Genomic DNA, 20778 nt, shown 5'->3' on the forward strand with positions numbered 1-20778 from the left:
GGTAGAGAACACTTGAAACAATGCGTTTCCTTAGGTAGGTCGCCCCATTTTTGATCATTCGAGCTGCTACGGCTGCTGGGGCCAAGAACAGAGTGAAGCTCATGGGCCCGTAAAAGAAGGTCCATTACTGAAGACAGAGGTGTGCCATAGAGTGCCACTCTATATCTCTCCAGAGTGTGCTTACATATAAGATCAATTTGGCTTTGTTCATTGGGGGGGTTTAACAGTTTGTTGAACTCACTAAGCATGTGAGCTACAAAAGTAGGAAGTGGTTCTTCAGGAGCCTGAAACCGGTCCAGAATTCCCCTCAGGACTCTCTCCTGGTTATCAGATGGCAGAAAGACTTTCTTGAATAGATCACAGAATTGTGTCCATGTGCCAATGTGTGTTCTAAGGACACTGAACCATTTCCGTGGTTCCTTGGCTAGGAACCGCGGAAGTTCAAGGAACACCTGCCCATCTGTTAAGTCAAGTGAATTTCTGTAAATGTTCATGGACTGAAGCCAATCCTCAGGCAAGACTTTACCATCCCCAGCAAATATAGGCGGCTCCAGCTTAGACTGGTGCAGAATAGAAGCAACAATTCTAGAGGTGTGACTCAAATCCACCGGACTTTGTGGAAGAATTGAGGGACGGCTGCTAGACTGGTGGCTATTGGCAGGCACCCTGGTATTAGGAACATCAGTTGGTGAAGACATTGGACAAGGTGTCGAAGTGACTCGGGCGGAATGAATGTGATTAACATCTGAAACATGCATCGCTGGGACACTAGATTTGCTCCACTGGTCAAACATGCTTTTCTGTAATTTCAGCGAGTCATTTAAACATTGTTGGAGGAGTCTCACCTCGTCTTGTAGTGACTGTACTTGGTCTTTCAGTTCGCTGTTTGAATGCTGTGGACGCCTTTGTCTGACATCAGGCGCAGGGCGAGGTAAGTCAGTCTGTGAGTCAGGGGAACAGAACATTCTGCAAATATACTTAGTACAGTATAATGAAAATGTTTCAGATTACTCGTATAAATACAGTAACTGAAATAACCTATTTTCAGAGTAAACCCACAAGTCATTAACAATTTCAATGATAAACCGATTAATTTCAATATATCAAACTTGAACTTAATGATTGTATTAATAGAACAAAATTACCTATATAGGCAACAAAGCACATACGGCATTACTTAACACATAGAAACTCAGGTTTGATTGTTTTCTCTCTTCCAGCAGTTACAATAATATGCAAAGTTATGAGTACACTTAACTTTAGAAGGTCCGAGTGTTAGTACAGTGCGAACACGCACAACGCGAGGAAGAGAAAAATTAGAGAAAAAAAATTACCAAAAACAGCCAAATATTCCCTAAAGTCACTCACTGTACAGTTACTGAGCGTCCGTTTCACTCCATCCAGCAAAACATTGGGGCGGAGCGAGAGGAAAACGTGCAGCTTCACCCACGCGTGCAGCCGTATATACACACACACGAGGGGTAAACAGTTCAGTCACTCCACGGCAAAGTATGATGCAAAGACGCAAAATAAAAAATAAAAATCACGAAAACACTCACAGTTCGCTCCTCGCAAAAGCATTAACACAGTCAACAGTCTTCCACATGAAAAATCCACCGACAGAGTTTAAATTCACGCAGTTTGTCCAGAGTCCGCTCGTGCTGTTGCCGCGTATATCTCCGTAGCGAGTAGCTCGTTGCTAACGGCTAACGCATAGTTTAGTTTAAGTCAAAATACAAACATATCCACTAAAAGTAGGACGTCAGGTCCAGAGACATTTGTTCGGGCGCCACTTGTAACGCTTCTTACCCGGAGTGAGAGACCAGGTGCTCCGGATGACCGCAGAAAAGTTAGAGGGCCGGGCGAACACACACACAGACACAACTGTAGACGTTCCAATAACGGCTCTTTATTACTGCAGTGACCATACAAAGCCAGGTCAAACGGCTACTACGATTCCCTTTACACATAAAAGAATTATAGTAGGAACACCATGGTAGCGTTACTAAACATGTATATATATATATAAGTTAGATATAGGGTAGCTCTATTACAACAGTGCATATACTTAGCTACGCCTTCCCCACACTCAACTCTCACGAGATGTCTCTTAAAGACACAGTACGCTGTGTCTGTTACATTAGGGATGGCAGCTTGGAGGTACTGCATGCCATGCCTGTGTGAGCTCCAGAGTGTCACAATCCCTTGAAATATTCAGGTACTTAGTCAGACTCAATCACAAGCCCGTTTTAAACTTCACCCAGCTGACTGAGCAAAGGTACAGGAGTTAGATGAATTTTGGATTGGACTTTCTATTGGCTTGCATGACATGATGGAGCTTGTTAACCGAGTGTTTAATGTCTTTTGGAGCCAACCGGTTCAGAGAGCCAGTTCTTAACAGCTACCACAGAAGACTATGCAAGTGTGCTGTTAAATCTGCAATCCCTCACTTGACAGAGGCTAGAGATTCCTGCTCCTGGTTCTGCTTCTTTTTTTGCAAAGACTCTCGTACCTGTTGGAGGTTTACAGTGGTGTATAGTAACGAAGTATTAATACTTCGTTAACAGTACTTAAGTAGTTTTTGGGAGTATGTGTACTTTACTGGAGTATAAAAAAATTCGGCAACTTTCACTTTTACTCCACTACATTTCCTAAAGAAATTGTGTACTTTTACTCCGATACATTTGCTGTATGCGAATTCGTTACTCGTTACTACAAAAAAAAACGACAAGAATTTTTTAGCTAATCAATGTGAGATGTGTGACAGACTGCAGCAGGTTTGGCGAATCTGCGCTTGTAAATTACATCAGCGGTTAAACACATTAATGCGCAGATGCAAACGTTTTGTAAAAGTGCATCGTTCACTCAAAGATACGGAATAATCGTCATTTCAGAATCTCCCCGTCTAACACACTGATGTAAGTTAAGAATGATTAACAAAGTAAAGCCACAGCACCATTGTTTTTATTATTATTATTATTAGCATTAACATTGTTCAGATATCTAGCTACCGATTACATTCGAACCACAAATAAAACGTTTCACTACATTAGTTTGTAATTAATTCAGTGCAGACATGATGTCCCATCATTTTTAAAAACTCACCTACGGACAAATATTTCCTCAGATAACTTCTGTATTACACTGACAGAGGAAACATTCATGGTGCTGAGGAACATGCACGTCTTTAACTCTTTAATGCTCTCAACAAGAACTCAACTTTCAAAATTTTATGGATGATTTTTCAGCTGCTGCTTCAGGTTTACACATAAGTTAGAAATGGTGTTTTCTTAAAGTAAGAATATCAATGTTTTTTACGTTTAACACACGCCAATCAGGGAGTTGATACAGCCCATAAAAGATTATTTGAATACAGCTTATTTTACCCAGCTATTTAGATTATACTAATGGTTGAGCAGATCATTAAAAGGTTAAAAGTGCCACACGTTTAGTTAAACTTGCTTGAGTTTTGCTTTTAAATTAATTCTGCCAAAATTCAGTTGTTTTAGGTTATTGGGATATATACAGTATTTATAACTGGAATGTACTACCCAAATCAAAAAATGGAACAGTATAGAAAATGCAAATAAAATAGATGCAGTGTTTTTTACATTTACATCGACTCTTATTCCATCTTTTATGAACCCAAAATATTTCGTTTTTTGTCTGGTCAACTTCATTCTTAACATACACATACATGCATTTTAAGCTACAACACATTCAAAAAAAAGTTGGAACAGGGCAATTTAGTCCTCGTAATAAGGTTAAAAACAACTAAATAATGACGTGATTTCAAATAGGTGATGTGAACAGCTGATTATAATCACGAATTGGCACAGATCATGTTCAGATGGAAGGAAGAAAAAAGCTTGTTAAGTTGGTTTACAGGTTTAAAAGAACAATCTTATATTTTTCTAAATGACCGCTTCAGTTTATACTAACAGCATTTACTTTTACTTCTACTTTTAATACTTAAGTACATTTAATATCAAATTACTTTTAATACTTAAGTACATTAAACATCAGATACTTTTAGACTTTTACTCAAGTAATATTTTAAAAGGTGACTTTTACTTCTATCTAAGTAAATTTCTGGTAAGATACTTGTACTTTTACTCAAGTATGGCCTTCAGGTACTTTATACAGCACTGGAGGTTTACCCTGGGAAGCACAAGTCTAGAGGTAGAGCGTGTGCTTTGCATGTATGAGGTCCTAGGTTCAAGCCCCAGCATCTCCATTCAGAAGCTTTTAATTAGGGACCATGTCTTGCCTGTCGGTCTTATTCTCTACAATAGAGCTATAGAGCCACAGCAATGCTGCTGTGTCAGAAAAGGGGATGTAGCTCAGTGGTAGAGCGTGTGCTTTGCGTGTATGAGGTCCTAGGTTCAAGCCCCAGCATTTCCATTCAAAAGCTTTTTAATTAGGGACCATGTCTTCCTTGTCGGTCTTATTCTCTACAATAGAGCTATAGAGCCACAGCAATCCTGCCATGTCAGAAAAGCGAATGTAGCTTAGTGCTAGAGCGCATGCTTTGCATGTATGAGGTCCAGGGTTCAATACCCTGCATCTCCAGCTTGTTGTTTCACTCACTTGAAACAAACTTCAAGTTTGCTTCCACACCCGATAGCTTTAAGAATTAGCACTTTCAAGCACACGTTCCAGTGCTTACTCGTGCACAGGGACATTTTTCAGTGTGTGACCTTTCTTTGCTGTGCTGCCATGGCCTTGGGCTAAGGCGTCGCTCTAGGAAACCAAAGCTCACGGCTCATTCCCAGAGTGTGTCTTATTCGTGCTTTGTTTTTGAAGTCACAGACAAAACGCTCCTTGAAACAAACACTTGGCCGTGAAAGACCCAATCACAAGTGTTTTCTGTTGTAAACTTTACCTGGCTAAAAAGATCAACGGCTATAGGACAGCACAAGAGAACTTACCTAACACATCAAAGCTGTAATTCCACAGCAGCATCTTACTGCTACACAGGGATTGTAGCTTAGATTAAACCGTTCAAATATCCGGGTAGTTGTTCCAGACCCATTCACAAATCAGTTTTAATCTTTACCTAACTAATTGGGCAAAAGGGCCAGGGGTTTGGTTATTTTTGGCCAGCCTTTCCATTTGTTTTATTGACACGGTGCAGCTTGTTAACTGAGTGTTTTATGGTTTTTGGAGCCAACTGGCTTGCAGAGCCAATTCTTAACAGCTACCACAGATTACTCTGCAAGTGTGCCTTTAAATTTTCAATCCCCTGCCTGCTAGAGGCTAAAGATACCTGGTCATGGGTCTCTTTTTGTTTTTGCAAAGAGTCCTGTACCTGTTGCATTGGTACCTGTTCCGGGCGATGTAGCTCAGTGGTAGAGCGCATGCTTTGCATGTATGAGGCCCAGGGTTCCATCCCCTGCATCTCCAGTAGCTTGTTGTTTCACTCTGCTAGAAAAAAGCTTCAAGTGTGCTTCTAAAGCCGACGGCTTTAAGAACGGTCACTATCAAGCTGGCGTTCTGCTTGTTACTCTTGAACTTTAAGAATGTGCTCAGCTTCCAGTTGTTACTTTTGCAGAAGAATGTTTTTTCAACTTTCTGCCAGCTACCTAGAAAGGTGTGATGGCCAAGTGGTAAGGCGTCGGTCTTGTAAACCGAAGATCATGGGTTCAATCCCCGTTCGTGCCTTTAACATGCATGCTCTCGTTTTAAAACATGACAAATATGCTCTAGTTCACATTCCCTCTAGGCTAATTTAAGAAATACAACTCATTTCCTATTTTCCCTTGCAGGTCTTATTTACCACATTAATGCTGTGCTTCCACACCAGCACATTTCCTCTACATAGGGAAGGCAGCTTAGAGGTACTGCATGTCGTGCCTGTATGAGCTCCAGAGTGTCACAATCCCTTGAAATATCCAGGTACTTAGTCAGACTCAATCACAAGCCAGTTTTAAACTTCACCCAGCTGACTGAGCAAAGGTACAGGAGTTAGATGAGTTTTGGATTGGACTTTCTATTGGCTTGCATGACATGATGGAGCTTGTTAACCGAGTGTTTAATGTCTTTTGGAGCCAACCGGTTCAGAGAGCCAGTTCTTAACCGCTACCACAGAAGACTATGCAAGTGTGCTGTTAAATCTGCAATCCCTCACTTGACAGAGGCTAGAGATTCCTGCTCCTGGTTCTGCTTCTTTTTTTGCGAAGACTCTCGTACCTGTTGGAGGTTTACCCTAGGAAATACAAGTCGGGGATGTAGCTCAGTGGTAGAGCGTGTGCTTCGCATGTATGAGGTCCTGGGTTCAAGCCCCAGCATCTCCATTCAAAAGCTTTTTAATTAGGGACCATGTCTTTCTAGGCGTTCTTATTCTCCTGCCGTATCAGAAAAGGGGATGAAGCTCAGTGGTAGAGCGTGTGCTTTGCATGTATGAGGTCCAGGGTTCAGTTCCCTGCATTCAGTTGTTACTTTTGCACAGGGACATTTTTCAGTGTGTGACCTTTCTTTGCTGTGCTGCCACTGCCATGGGCTAAGGCGTCGCTCTCGTAAACCAAATCTCACAGCTCATTCCCAGAGTGTGTCTTATTCGTGCTTTGTATTTAATGTCACAGACAAAATGCTCCTTGAAACATACACCTGGCCGTTAAAGACCCAATCACAAGTTTTTTCTTTTGTAAACTTCACCTGACTGAAACGGCTATAGGATAGCACAAGATAACTTAATACATCAAAGCTGTAATTCCACAGCAGCATCTTACTGCTACACAGGGATTGTAGCTTAAACTGTTCAAATATCCGGGTAGTTGTTTCAGACCCTGTTAGAACATCAAGTTCTTTTGAAGAAAATCTTGCTGCTCAGATCTTCTACTCCAGTGTCGTTTACTGAATATGAGAAAACAAGCCTTTGAATTCTTAAGTGTACACTGGGAGAGACTTAAACACACACACACTTACAATAAGTCTTCCAATTTATTAGGTATATGAAGCAGGCTTATATAGTCTGTGTCTGCGTGAGAAATGTGAGCCTATGCCTAAACTTAGTTGAATTTTATTGCTGGGATGTGTAACTCTGTTGCAACACAGAGGTCAAAGGAGAAGGACAAATGCCAAAAGTTTATGAACACTTTTTTATTCTATCTATCAGTTCCCCTTTTTCAGGCCCAAAAGGCCTGATCCAAATAATAAAATTGTTTCTGGGCCTGGGAATGAGATTCTGTGAATGGAAATTTAATATTTTATTAGTTATTTGCATTAAACTTATAAGTTTCTGCTTTCTTACCTCAATTAGCAGAGGTAGAAGAGACTTTTGGAAGGTTTCTTAGGTCCAGAGATATGTTGACCTTGACATGGGCATCTTGCTTCCATGGGAATGCATGGGTGTCAGGACTGTGTGTGCGGGGGTGCACGCAGGGTTTTGATACGGGTGCATTCTTGTGGAGGTACGCCATGTTTCTAACAAACTGACTGTTCTTGTATGATGATAAACAAATTTGGTTTGGGAAGTTGACCTTGAGCTGGGTTGCTGAGCAGAGTTAGCCTGAAGGGGCAGTAAGCGGGGTATAAATACTGTGATAGGGCAGACAGAGTCGCCCTTTCTCTCCTGTAAAGGCATGTGTGCGTTTGCATTGAGATTGGCCCTCAGCTGAGTAATAAATTGCTTTTATCATTATCCTGGTTGTCTGTGTCAATCTTTAAGGGTTATTTTGAATTCCCACAACACATTCAGGTCAGAAACATGTGATTATTTTAATTAGCCAAACTTAATTGCCCTGCTGTGAAAGTTAGCAAGTCATGTGACCCGTGTGTACCGTCCAATGAAACACCTGTGCGTGTGTCTCTGTGGAGCAATCGGTTAGTGCGTTCGGCTGTTAACCGAAAGGTTGGTGGTTCGAGCCCACCACGACGAGTGTCTTTTATTGCACAACCTGCCTGTTGATCAAATGGACATGAGACACAACAACAATGTGTAGTCCCAATAGTAGAAATAAGTAACTGAAAAACATGCAGTAAACAACAGTCCTACAAACACAAATATACCCCTGATAAGTCACTGGAGACCAGCTGTCCAAAGTGGAAGAACGTCCACTTGGTTTCCGTAAATGAAGAAATTCGCCCAACGTGGGGCTCGAACCCACGACCCTGAGATTGAGAGACTTGATGAGAGAGGACATGCTCAACTGGAGCTCCTGAAGTTATACAATTTAAATTGTTTTCAATGGGATAAAGCAGAATAAAAAAAAAATATATTATTATTATTATAAAACAAGGTAGGAGGACAACAACATAAAAGAACAAAATAAGAAAATTGGAGGACAAACATTTGGAATAATCATCGGATAAACCACACCAAAGGAAAAGGACTATCCTAAAGCAAGGACAAAGTGCAAAAGGGACTTCAATTTAGACAAACTTTTTCAAGGATTACTTCAAGGATTACTACAATTTCAAACCCAATAAGGACAAACAGACTAAAAAGCAGTTATAAAGTGCAGAGGTAAGAACCTGCAAGATAAATTATTTTTAGTCAAATAGTCAAATAAGCAAACATCTGGGATAAATTAATCAGCATGGACATGGCATCTACTGGAAAACTACTTTCTCTTGCCATCAACTATCCAAAAGAACTAAAAAGTGCACAGGCAAAGAAAACATACAAGCAGAACTATCTGAAAGACAATCCTGAAGTTCTAACAGCAGATTGGACACTAACAGGAGAAAATGTGACCATCACCAGTCTTCAGTTCTACACAGAGCTATCCAATACATGGCACAGAGTTCTATGCACACATTACAAACACCATAAAAAAACAAGGTCTGACCAATGGAAGACAAATTGTAGTGAAAGAAAAGGACAGTGAAATTGGATTTCTGAGCATTAATATAATTCACAGTGGCATAATACAATTTCAAGGGAATGAAGCCAGTCTCAGCACTGTACAAGAGGACTTTTACACATTAAAAGCAACAGTGGAGACCGAGGTGAACAGCGATGAGGGGGCTGTTAACACCTCCAGCAGAAGGGCCATCAGCAAGAAAAGGGAAGACAACCAGCCATCAGGTGAGGTGGAATTAACAATGAGGAGCCATACATCCAACAAAAGACTGATTGACTGCACCTTCGACCAGACACAAGAGAAGGGGTGCAAAAAGGAACCCCATCAAACAACAAGCTGCACAATACACACCAAAGAACTGTCCCAGCTCAGACAGTGTCTGTCACTACAGGAAGTGGAATTGGTGGAAATGAGAGGAGAAGTAAAGGAGCTCAAACAAGACAGAGCAACTCTATGGAGGGAATTACGGACACTAAAAGACAAATTACAAAAACAAGAGGAAAACCTGATGTACTTGACAGAAAAACCACAGGACATCAGTCCCAGCCAGGAAACTATAGAAAATACAGCGATGGAACCCCTCACACCGGAACCACATTCTGCACAGCCAGAAATTCAAAATTTAAAATCACAGCCTTCCGAATCACAGAGCCACCAACTAGAACCTTCCAGAACACAAGCACAGCAACCCATACCACAACGTCTAGCACAGACAACTTCAGCCACACCCGGACAATCAGACAAAACACCAAACAAAAACATCAAGGTCGATATAGTGGTTCTAATTGACTCAAATGGAAAATTTCTAAATGAGGATAAACTCTTTCCTGGTAAAAAAGTTGCGAAAGTCTGGTGTCCAGGAACCAACAACGCACATAAAATACTTACACAGTGTATCCTGGATGAACCGAGCCACATCATCATTCACACAGGCACCAATGACTTAAGAACTCAGCAAGAGAGGGTAGCTGAGTCTATAAAGAGAGTGGCACAGACCGCAGCACAGAAATTCCCCTCTACAAGGATAGTCATATCTACTCTTTTACCACGGCGGGATTTCCACCCGGACACTATAAAACGGGTAAATACAGAGATTACCAGAGGATGTGCCAGTATGGTTAACGTACACCTAGCACACCACTTAAACCTTACTATACACAACCTCCACGACCACGTTCACCTGCACCGGGACACAGTCAGCATCTTCGTAAAAAACTTAAAGGACGTTGCACTAGGACGTAGCCCAAACGATCTGCAGAGAATGGACAGAAGAACCAACCTCACCGAGCATTACCACATACCATCACATCAAAGGCCCAGCACACACAGTACCAGCCACCACTACCCGACGCGTCTGCAGCACTACCAGCAACAGCACAGCTGCCCATCCACAAGAGCTGCCCCTGCACAACGAAAAAATACCAACAACAGGCAAGCAGGACCCAGCCACACTACTCAACAGACTGGCATCACCCAACAGCCAGAGAAGCTGAGCTACGCGGGAGCAGTAAAAAACCCAACAAGTGACAATGCTACAGAACTGGGAGAAATTAAGCAGCTGTTAACCCTCATCAGCACCAAACTGCTGTGTTAACACAGCTCCAAAAAAATCCTACCTACTCCCACTCATTTTTGTATATAAAAAGTACAAATTCTATTTAGCTTTATCCCTAACTTTAAAATTAATGTAATTGTAAACTTTGTACAACCAAGAGCATGAGACCACTGTCTATCTCTATGTGGAACATTCAGGGCATCGAATCTTCACTGTTTGGATGTAAAAGTGAAACTCCAGAATTCAAAGAACACACAAAAGACACGGACATCCTAATCCACCAAGAAACATGGTGTCGATCCACCACCCACTGCCCCACAGACTACAACGAAATCATTATTCCCTCAACTAAACTTTCTTCAGTTAAAAGAGGAAGAGAACTAAGGACCCTTTCCAATCAAAAGCACAGGGACCCAAAAAACTTCGATTTACGCCTCCAATATTGTAATATATTAAAATCATATAAAAGCATACTCAAAACCAAAAAAGCTCAATATACACAGGATCAACTAACTCGAATAGAAGAATCCATAAACACAAATAGCTTCTGGGAGCACTGGAACACTTTAAAGAAAAACAATGCAAAAGAATTAGCCATTCAAGATAGTGACACGTGAATCAATCATTTTAACTCACTTTACAAAAATATTCAACCCGATAAAAGACTAGAACAAAACAATATAGTCGAGAAACTTACCGACCTTGAATTTGCAATAAAAGACTCACAGAACCCACTCGACTTTCCAATTACTGAGCAGGAACTAAATGACAAAATAAAGTCCCTTAAACCAAACAAAGCTAGCGGACCTGATGGCATCCTAAACGAAATGATAAAACACTCTAGCAAAAAATTCCAATTAGCTATTCTTAAATTATTCAACATGATCCTGACTGTCGGATACTTCCCTGACTGGACTCAAGGCCTAATAACACCTATTTTTAAAAATGGTGATAAATTAGATCCTAACAACTATAGAGGAATCTGTGTGAACAGTAACCTGGGGAAGGTTTTCTGCAGTATCATTAACTCAAGAATGATCGACTTCCTTATGAAACACAGTATCCTGAGCAAAAGTCAGATTGGATTCCTACCAAATTATCGTACCTCAGACCATATCTACACTCTACACACTCTAATAGACTTACACGTTAACCAAAACAAAAATAAAATTTACGCATGTTTCATAGATTTTCAAAAAGCATTTGACTTGATTTGGCACAAAGGTCTATTTTACAAAATCCTGGAAAGTGGTGTAGGGGTAAAACATATGACATTATTAAATCCATGTATGCTAACAACAAATGCTCTGTAAAAATTGGCAACAAAAGATACCACACAAACACACACAGACTCTACACACACACACACACACTACACACACAGACCCCCCCCCACACACACATTACACACACAGACGCTACACACACACACACTACACACATAGATGCCACACAAACACACACAGACCCTATACAAGCACACACAGACTCTACACAAACACACACAGATACCACACAAACACACAAATACTCTACACACACACAGACTCTACACAACACACACATACTCTACACAAACATACGCAGACTATACACACAGACTCTACACAAACGCACACAGATACCACACAAACACACACCACACAAACACACACCACACAAACACACACTCTACACAAACAGACTACACAAACACACACAGACTCTACACAAACACACACAGATACCACACAAACACACACAGATACCACACAAACACACACAGACTCTACACAAACACACACAGATACCACACAAACACACACAGACTCTACACAAACACACACAGATACCACACAAACACACACAGATACCACACAAACACATACAGACTCTACACAAACACACACAGATACCACACAAACACACACAGATACCACACAAACACACACAGACTCTACACAAACACACACAGATACCACACAAACACACAGATACCACACAAACACACACAGACTCTACACAAACACACACAGATACCACACAAACACACAGACTCTACACAAACAGACTCTACACACACAGACACTACACAAACACACACAGACTCTACACAAACACACAAAGACTCTACACAAACACACATCACACAGACTCTACACGAACACACACAGACTCTACAAAAACACACACAAACTCTACACAGACACACACAGACTCTACAAAAACACACATCACACAGACACACACAAACACTGCACAAACACACACAGGCACCGCACCGCATCAGGACCAGCCTCCCCTGAAATCAATCAACATGAGTAAAATTGTAGCATTTCAAAAAGAAAAGTACCTGAGTTATTGGAGAAGCCAAACACAAGCACAGAGTAAAATGCGGTGCTATTCGACCCTAAATCGACACTGTAGCTGATTACCTGAGTACAGTGACTGACACCAAACTCAGAACCACACTGACAAAGTACAGACTCAGTGCTCACAAGCTGGCCATCGAGACCGGACGCTACAAGAACTCCTGGCTCCCCACAGAACAAAGAGTGTGTACACAGTGCAACACCAACACCACCGAGACTGAGCTGCACTTCCTAACTGAGTGTCCAAAATACACTCACATACGGGAGGTGTACTACCAAAAATTCCAAAAACTTCACCCTGAATTCTGCTCCCTCACCAACACCCAGAAACTCTTCATCATGTTGGGAGAGGAGAAGAAGAGCAGCACAGTAGCAGCTCAGTATGTATCTGCCTGCCACAATCTGAGAGACACGGACTGATACAACCAAACACAGGAACAACCCTGATGGACCCACACAGAGACAATGTTTAATCTTTATTCTTCTACATCTGCCTTTATTCTAATTTCCTTTTTATACGTCTGTTTTATTATTATCTAAAATTTAATATTTTCCTAAAGTTATTTAGTTTTGTATAATTATATAAACATCTTTCCAATGCTTTAGCAATACTGTAACCTCTTCAACAGTCATGCTAATAAAGCTCTTTGAATTGAATTAAAAATTGAATTGAATTGATTAAGAGTCTCATGCTCTACCGACTGAGCTAGCCGGGCTTAAGCAGCAGGTCAGAACAGACAGCTCATCGATCAGACCATCAGAGAGATGTAGGTTTAATTCACTAACATCACGACCAGATTAAGAACTAATTCACAGTTTACAAACAAACACAATTCAGAATAAACAACAGAAACAGACACAGACTTACTGTCGCTGTATTATATTGTATTATAGTGTTAAATTGTAGTGTATTTTAATGAAATTAAGCTTTAATGCTGTATTTTCTTAAATGTATTTAATCCAGCACAATGGTTAAACTGCACAACCCAACAAGTTAAAATAACCCATCATGTGTTCTGTCCAATATTTACACAGTGCTGGTTGCCAAATAAAACATTTTCACCTGCATTCAGACTTTTCTTTCCTGTATACCAAAAACATTCACCATTGCAGGTCTACAACATGTTACAAAAACACTTGGGACACTTTATTTTTGCTTTCTTTATCTTGCCGGTGTCACGTATTGAAACTAAAATAAATAAATAAAAACTTAAAATTTAAAAGCAAGTGTTTAGGTTCATTCATCATCTTAACACATATTACAAACTAATCAAGACATTGTTCACATAAACAAAAATCTCAGTTGGAAGCACAAGGTGATTCATTTATTTATAGACGGTGCTGTTTATGGTTTTACACTTAAAAACATGAACAGTTGAAAAATAACAACAAACACGACAACTATTCTGCCCCTGCTCGTGTGTGTGTGTGGCTACAAGCTCAACAGATAGACAACAGGTTTCCCAAGAAAAGCCGGACACCAAAATTCTCCTCAAAACTTTACTTAAGACTCACTGTAAAACTGTAAAGCAGACATACAAAATATGTCTTAGTTACATTTGTTTCCTGAGTGCATTTACATGACACTGTACATTAAAATGAATAGAACCCGAATCGTTAGCTTAAAGCTAACTTCTATGGAAAAACCCATATAGATGCTAGCGGTTAGCATTTACAAAGATTTAGAACTTATTTTCATCCATTAACCAAGGTTTACATCAGAGATAGTCTAAGTATAAAGTTATACAGCAACTGAACATAAAAACTCTCACAGGCAAATGTTTTCCTGGCCATATAATGCAGAGTAAGAAAACCGCAACTGATTAGTTTTCTCATACAGTATAAAACTACCTACAGGAACAGTGAAGGTACAAATGAACGCTACTGCAATGCTGACCACTAGGGGTCTCCCTTTGCTCAATGTAAATAACAGAACATCACACTCCCCGTCTGTTATAATGCTTTATAACACTATTCCCCCTTTATAAGTAGAATAACCTCTGAGACGGGCCTAGAATAAACCTTCTGAAAACCCTTTCTGACTACCTTTACATCCACTTTGCAGACTTTAGAGTCTTTGCTGGGAATGGCGTTCACAACCACTCCAACAGGCCACTCGTTTCTCTTGACTTGAGTATCTTTAAGAAGCACAACATCTCCTTCTGACAGGTTTGGCTTGTCCACGTGCCACTTTCACCTTGGTTGAAGTGAAGGCAGATACTCTTGACGCCAGTGTTTCCAGAATGCATCAGCCAGAGCCTGGACCTGCTTCCACTGCTTACTGTAGAGGTCTTTAAGTTTGTACTCTCCTGGTGGTGGTGACACTGGATCAATCTTTTGAGTCAAGAGCATAGTAGGTGTCAAAACAGTGGGCATGTCTGGATCAGAAGAGACGGGAACTAGCGGTCTGGCGTTCATGATGGCCATAACTTCGGACATGAGTGTGACCAGAACCTCATAAGTCAGATGGACCGTTTTTGTCTTAAATAGCAGGGCATCCAGTATTCTACGAGCGACACCTATCATACGCTCCCACATTCCACCCATGTGTGAGGAGTGGGGAGAGTTGAATGTCCATGAGCTGCCTCGGTCTTGAAGATAGGTTGCCAGTTCGGGGTCTTCGGGGTTTATTTTAAGCTCCTTGCACGCCCCGACGAAGTTTGTTCCTCTGTCAGAACGGAAGTGATGGACAGGACCACGGACAGCTATGAATCTTCTCAATGCATTTACAAAGCTTGAGGAAGACAGAGATTCAAGCACTTCAATGTGCACAGCTCTTGAAACTAGGCATGTGAAGATGCCCAGCGTTTATCCTCTGCAATGCCACCTCGAATTCGTCTTGCACTGATGATCCATGGGCCAAATACGTCGACACCTACATTTGTGAATGGAGGACCTGGGTTGAGTCGTTCAGCAGGTAAGTTTGACATTTTTTGTTCTTCCATTCTTCCTCTTAACTTATTACAGGTCACACATTTATGTATGAAGTTTGACACTAGCCTTTTGCCTCCAATCATCCACAGACCAGCAGAACGGACTGCACCTTCTGTCAGATGCCTCCCCTGATGTGCGACCTGCTCATGGTAATGCCTTACCAATAATGTAGCTGTGTGGTGCTTCTTGGGAACGATTATCGGGTGTTTCTCTTCCCAGGGTATGTCAGCCAATGGGATGCGCCCTCCAACTCTCAGCAGGCCATCTGCGTCCACAATGGGGTTTAGCTTCCTCAGAGGACTGGACTTAGGGATGACATCACCCCTGGAAAGACTTTTAAACTCTTCTGCAAACACATCATGTTGGGCATTTCTTATTATTACCAGTTTTGCTTGCGTCAGTGCATCCGTTTTGCTGTTCAAACTTTTCAGACAGCTTCTGACCTTGAGTATGAGCTTGGCTATAGCCCTACCGAGTGTCCTCCAACTGGAGAAGTGTTCAAATCGGTGTGACCCCAACTCACTTTCAGAAGCATTGGCTGTGAAAGCTGTAACCTGCTGTGGGTGTATATCTTTGTCTGCGTCAGGGTCTATGAGCTCAAAAGTCTCTCGTTGTGAGCAGGTGTCTCTGGACAAGAAAGCTGGGCCTTTAAACCAGTTGGTGTCTTTCAACACAGCTGCTGGCACTGAGCGGGTCCCATGGTCTGCAGGGTTGTGTTCTGAGCTGACAAAGTGCCACTGTTCAGGGCTTGTGGACCTCTTGATGCGGGCAACTCTGTTGGCTACGTATACATAAAATGTTCTACTTGTGTTGTGAATGTAGCCCAAAACAATCCGACTGTCAGTGTAGAATGTGGTCTTGTGGATGTCTATGTCCAGTTCGTCAGTGATCAAGTCTGCCATTTCAGTGGCCAAGACAGCAGCACAAAGTTCCAATCGTGGAATGGTGTGCGGAGGATGTGGGGCCAGCTTTGACTTGCCCATGAGGAATCCAATGTAACTGTTTCCCTCCATGTCTGTTGCTTTGAGGTAGGCCACTGCTGATATGGCCATAGTGGATAGTGAAGAGAAATGGGCACATAGGCTCTGTTTATCTGAAGCTGTTCAAGATCACAGAGTGAGTCAGTCCACAGTCTCCACTGTTCTTCCTTCGCCGCTGGTAGAGGATCATCCCATTCAGCTTGTTCGGTAGAAACATGGAAGGTGAAAGTGTCAGACTGTAGGTTCCAGATAAGACCTAGACTCCGTTGTAGTGGCAAGGGGTCTACGGTTAACTCCTACTCCACTAGGTTTTTGGCCCTCTCTTCAGGGGGAAAGGCATCCATCACAGCCCGGCTGTTGGATGCTATTTTGTGTAACTTGATGCTTGACTCTGCTAACATTTCCTTTGTTCTTTTCAGGACCGAGATGGCTTCACCTTCAGTGGGAAAAGAGGAAAGCCCATCATCAACGTAGAAGTTCCTCATGATGAATTCTTTAGCTTCAGCACCATGTTCTTTCTTACCATGCAAGGCTGCTTTTCTCAGGCCATATATGGCTACTACAGGGGAGGGAGAATTTCCAAACACATGCACTTTCATGTGATACTCAGTGATACGTTCTTCCTGGACGATGAAGCAATAAAACATCTGTTGAATATCGGCTGTCACGGCTATGGCCTCTTTGCGGAAACGCATGAGGACACCCAGTAGGGTATTGTTCATGTCAGGCCCTCGTAGAAGAACATCGTTGAGGGAAAGGCCCTCGTGTTTGGCGCTAGAGTCAAACACCACACAGATCTGGTCTTTTTTCTGTGGGTGATAGACACTAAAGACCGGTAAGTACCAGCGTTCTTATTGTGGTGTCAGCACTGGAGCAGGCTCTGCTTGGTCTGCGTTAAACATAGCTTGCATAAATTTGAAGAAATGTTCCTTCATGCCTTGTTTATTTACCAGCATAAGGCACAGGGACGTGAGACGATTGATGGCGTGTTGTATGTTGTTGGGTAGACGGGGCCTGTTTGGCCTTAAGGGCAGAGGTGCTACCCAACAGTTTGCTTCATCAAAGTAAACCTCTCTTTCCATGAGGTCAAAGAAAAGCTCATCTTCAATAGACATGCCAAGCCTGTCATCATGCTGTGTTTTTTGAAACACATTTCTGCTCAGGCTGTCTACCTCGTTACTGTGACAATGCAGAGACACTTGGGAAGCTGTGAGGAGGCTCAAGGCCTCCAATCTTTTCTTTTACGACTAAGCTGCTGGTGCATGGGCTGAGAATGGAGTGCTGCCCACACACCAGCACACTGGTTCTGAAGACGCTGACACCAGTTGTCCTGTGAGTTCGTCCCAGGCACACGTCTCCGATAATCACCCATCCAGGTGCACAAGGTTTGTCACTGTTACACTCCTTGCACTGCACAGACTTGTCACAGTCTTTGGCCACATGAGTAGATGTTGCACAGCACTTGAAACAGATGTGTTTTTCCTTCAGATATGCTTTTCTTTCATCCAGTGTTTTGTTTCTGAAGCCGCGACACTTTCTTAGTGGATGTGGTTTGTTATGTAAAGGGCACTGTTTGTCAGGATTATCAGGTTGGGTTGCTGTGGTGCCGCCACTGTTGTTGCTGTCAGCTGAGACTTCAGTCTTTTTTACAGCAACTGATGTTCTCACCTGATTACTGGTTAGGCTACTCTTTTCTGTCTTGGCTACGCACCATGATCCTGTTATGCTGGCGAAGCTGGGGTCATTGCGTGTTTTTGCTTGTTCACAGATGAAGTTTACGAAGACTGAGAATGGTGGGTATGGAATCCGGTGTTGTTCTTTGTAACGTGATCCAACAGTAATCCACTTTTCTTGTAGGGTGTGCAGGAGTTTCTGGACTATGGGACTGACTCTGCGGGAGGTGTTAAGATATGAGAGGCCAGGTAAGTACCCATCTGCCCTAGCTGCTTCGAGCTCCATGAGAATGTCTCCAAGTTCCATTAGCTTGTGATTATCCCTGACTGAGATTTTGGGGAAATCTTCAACCTTTTTGAGGAGGGTGTTCACAATCACCTCCGGTGAGCCGTAAACATCTTCCAGTCTCTGCCACAACAGCCTGAGTCCTGAAGGTGGATTGTGAATGTGTACTGCTCTGATTCTTTTAGCTTGCTCGGACGATGATGGCCCAAGCCATTTGCACAGCAGATCGAGTTCCTCTCTAGAAGAGAGCTTTTAGTCATCATCAACTAAGCCGAGGACAGATGTCTTCCAGGCCCAATAGTTCTCCGGCTTGTCATCAAACTTTAGCAGGCCTGAACTCACTAACTCACATCGCATCAGGTACTTCCCTAGGTCAGTTGTAGCTGCTGCACTGAATGGGCTGGTGTTGTACATAGGGAATGAATGTGTTTGATATGGCTGGGGAGGCCTGTATTCATTGTTGATATGGTTAATGTTATGGGAGAATTCCCTGTAGCTGTATGGTCTGTTCTGTGCAGTGCTAGTGTGCTGTTGTGAAGTCCAGGTGGCTTGTCCTTGTGACGAGTGATGTGGGGCTAATTCAGTAAACTCATGATCACTGATTTCACTTGATGGCATACCACTCTGATTCCTGCAGCTCTGAACACCATTGTCCATGGTAGGCTGGCGCACTGGTGAATGTGAGGTCATAGGTGGTTTTACATCAGGAGGCGAGGCTGTGAATGAGTTTAATATGTTGGCTGTTACACTCTGATAGAACTGGCGACCCGGCTGTTGAACAGGCATCTGCACTGCAGCATTTTCACCATGTAGTTGAGCTGGGGTCTGAGGCAGCATGCTGTTTTTTCTCTGCTGAGGTGGGCTCATTTGTTCATATTCTTCGGCAGCTGCCTCTAGTATTTCAGCTTTTGCTTGCACAGCTGCAGCCGCTTTTTCCATTCTCAATTCATGCAAGTTAGCTTGAATTATAGCTTGCTGCTTTAACATCTCTGCTTCTTGTTTAGCAAACGCCAGCTCTGCACGTGTAGCTTCGGCTTTAGCACGTGCTTTCAAGGCGAGAGAGCTAGCTACAGAAAGTTTGCTGGTTCGTGAGCAGCTGGATATTTGTGATCACATTTCCAGTTCCTCAAAATCCATATCTTTTTTGTTCTGTGTCATGATGATTGCTTGAGTTAATTTTCTACTCACAGGTTGGAGGATCGATGGCCGTTGGAAAACATTTGCCTTTTTACTATTCTGCCCCTGCTCGTGTGTGTGTGTGGCTACAAGCTCGACAGATAGACAACAGGTTTCCCAAAAAAAGCCGGACGCCGAAATTCTCCTCAAAGCTTTACTTAAGACTCACTGTTAAACTGTAAAGCAGACATACAAAATATGTCTTAGTTACATTTGTTTCCTGAGTGCATTTACATGACACTGTACATTAAAATGAATGAAACCCAAATCATTAGCTATTAGCTAACTACTATGGAAAAAACCATATAGATGCTAGTGGTTAGCATTTACAAATTACTCAAGAGATTTAGAACTTATTTTCATCCATTAACCAAGGTTTACATCAGAGATAGTCTAAGTATAAAGTTATACAGCAACTGAACATAAAAACACTCACAGGCAAATGTTTTCTTGGCCATATAGACCTTTTCAAATGAATATTAATGAGTCCAGGAAGTGACGTAGATGTTCCTAAGATGCTTCCGCTTGGTGGTAAACAGCGCTCAGAACAATAGCGATTGAGCACAACTGCTTCAATTCTTTTGCGTTAGTTCAGTTGTGATTTATTGACAGTATGTCTAAATTTAAGTTAGGACCATGTTGTTCGGTTGGCGGATGTTCCCTCAGGCCAGGTACAAACTTGCTTTCAGAAATTAAGGTGAACAGATTTCCAAAAGAACGCACAGCGAAACGCTTGGATTGCTGCTGTAAATAGAGACGGCTGGATACCCACCATCAACTCTTATAATAAATGTAATATATATTATTTCATAATAAAATATTGTAAACAAATGTACTCAGTTGAACGCTGTTCTTATGGTGTCTTGTCCCTGACGTTTAGCTTAAGTGTATTAAAATACGCAGGCACTTAATATTTGTATTAATAGAACAATAAACATAAACCTAACAAAAGTTTACATTTTCTTTAGAATACGAATATAAAAGCCATAACTTTATAGGACTATGTTTTGGGAAAA

The 20778-nt window shown here is 41.9% G+C and overlaps 4 non-coding genes and 1 pseudogene across 4 annotated transcripts; 4 read left to right on the forward strand and 1 right to left on the reverse strand.

Annotated features, from left to right (window-relative positions):
- Window positions 1-20778, reverse strand: part of LOC134326480 (E3 ubiquitin/ISG15 ligase TRIM25-like) — a 514462-nt pseudogene that overhangs the window by 302804 nt on the left and 190880 nt on the right.
- Window positions 4333-4404, forward strand: trnaa-ugc (transfer RNA alanine (anticodon UGC)). Its single transcript has one exon. It is a non-coding gene; the product is annotated as a tRNA-Ala (tRNA).
- Window positions 5335-5406, forward strand: trnaa-ugc (transfer RNA alanine (anticodon UGC)). The gene has a single exon. It is a non-coding gene; the product is annotated as a tRNA-Ala (tRNA).
- trnat-ugu (transfer RNA threonine (anticodon UGU)) lies at window positions 5593-5664 on the forward strand. The gene has a single exon. It is a non-coding gene; the product is annotated as a tRNA-Thr (tRNA).
- Window positions 6225-6296, forward strand: trnaa-cgc (transfer RNA alanine (anticodon CGC)). Its single transcript has one exon. It is a non-coding gene; the product is annotated as a tRNA-Ala (tRNA).

This window comes from Trichomycterus rosablanca, chromosome 14, assembly GCF_030014385.1.
Source record: "Trichomycterus rosablanca isolate fTriRos1 chromosome 14, fTriRos1.hap1, whole genome shotgun sequence".
Lineage (NCBI taxonomy): Eukaryota > Metazoa > Chordata > Actinopteri > Siluriformes > Trichomycteridae > Trichomycterus > Trichomycterus rosablanca.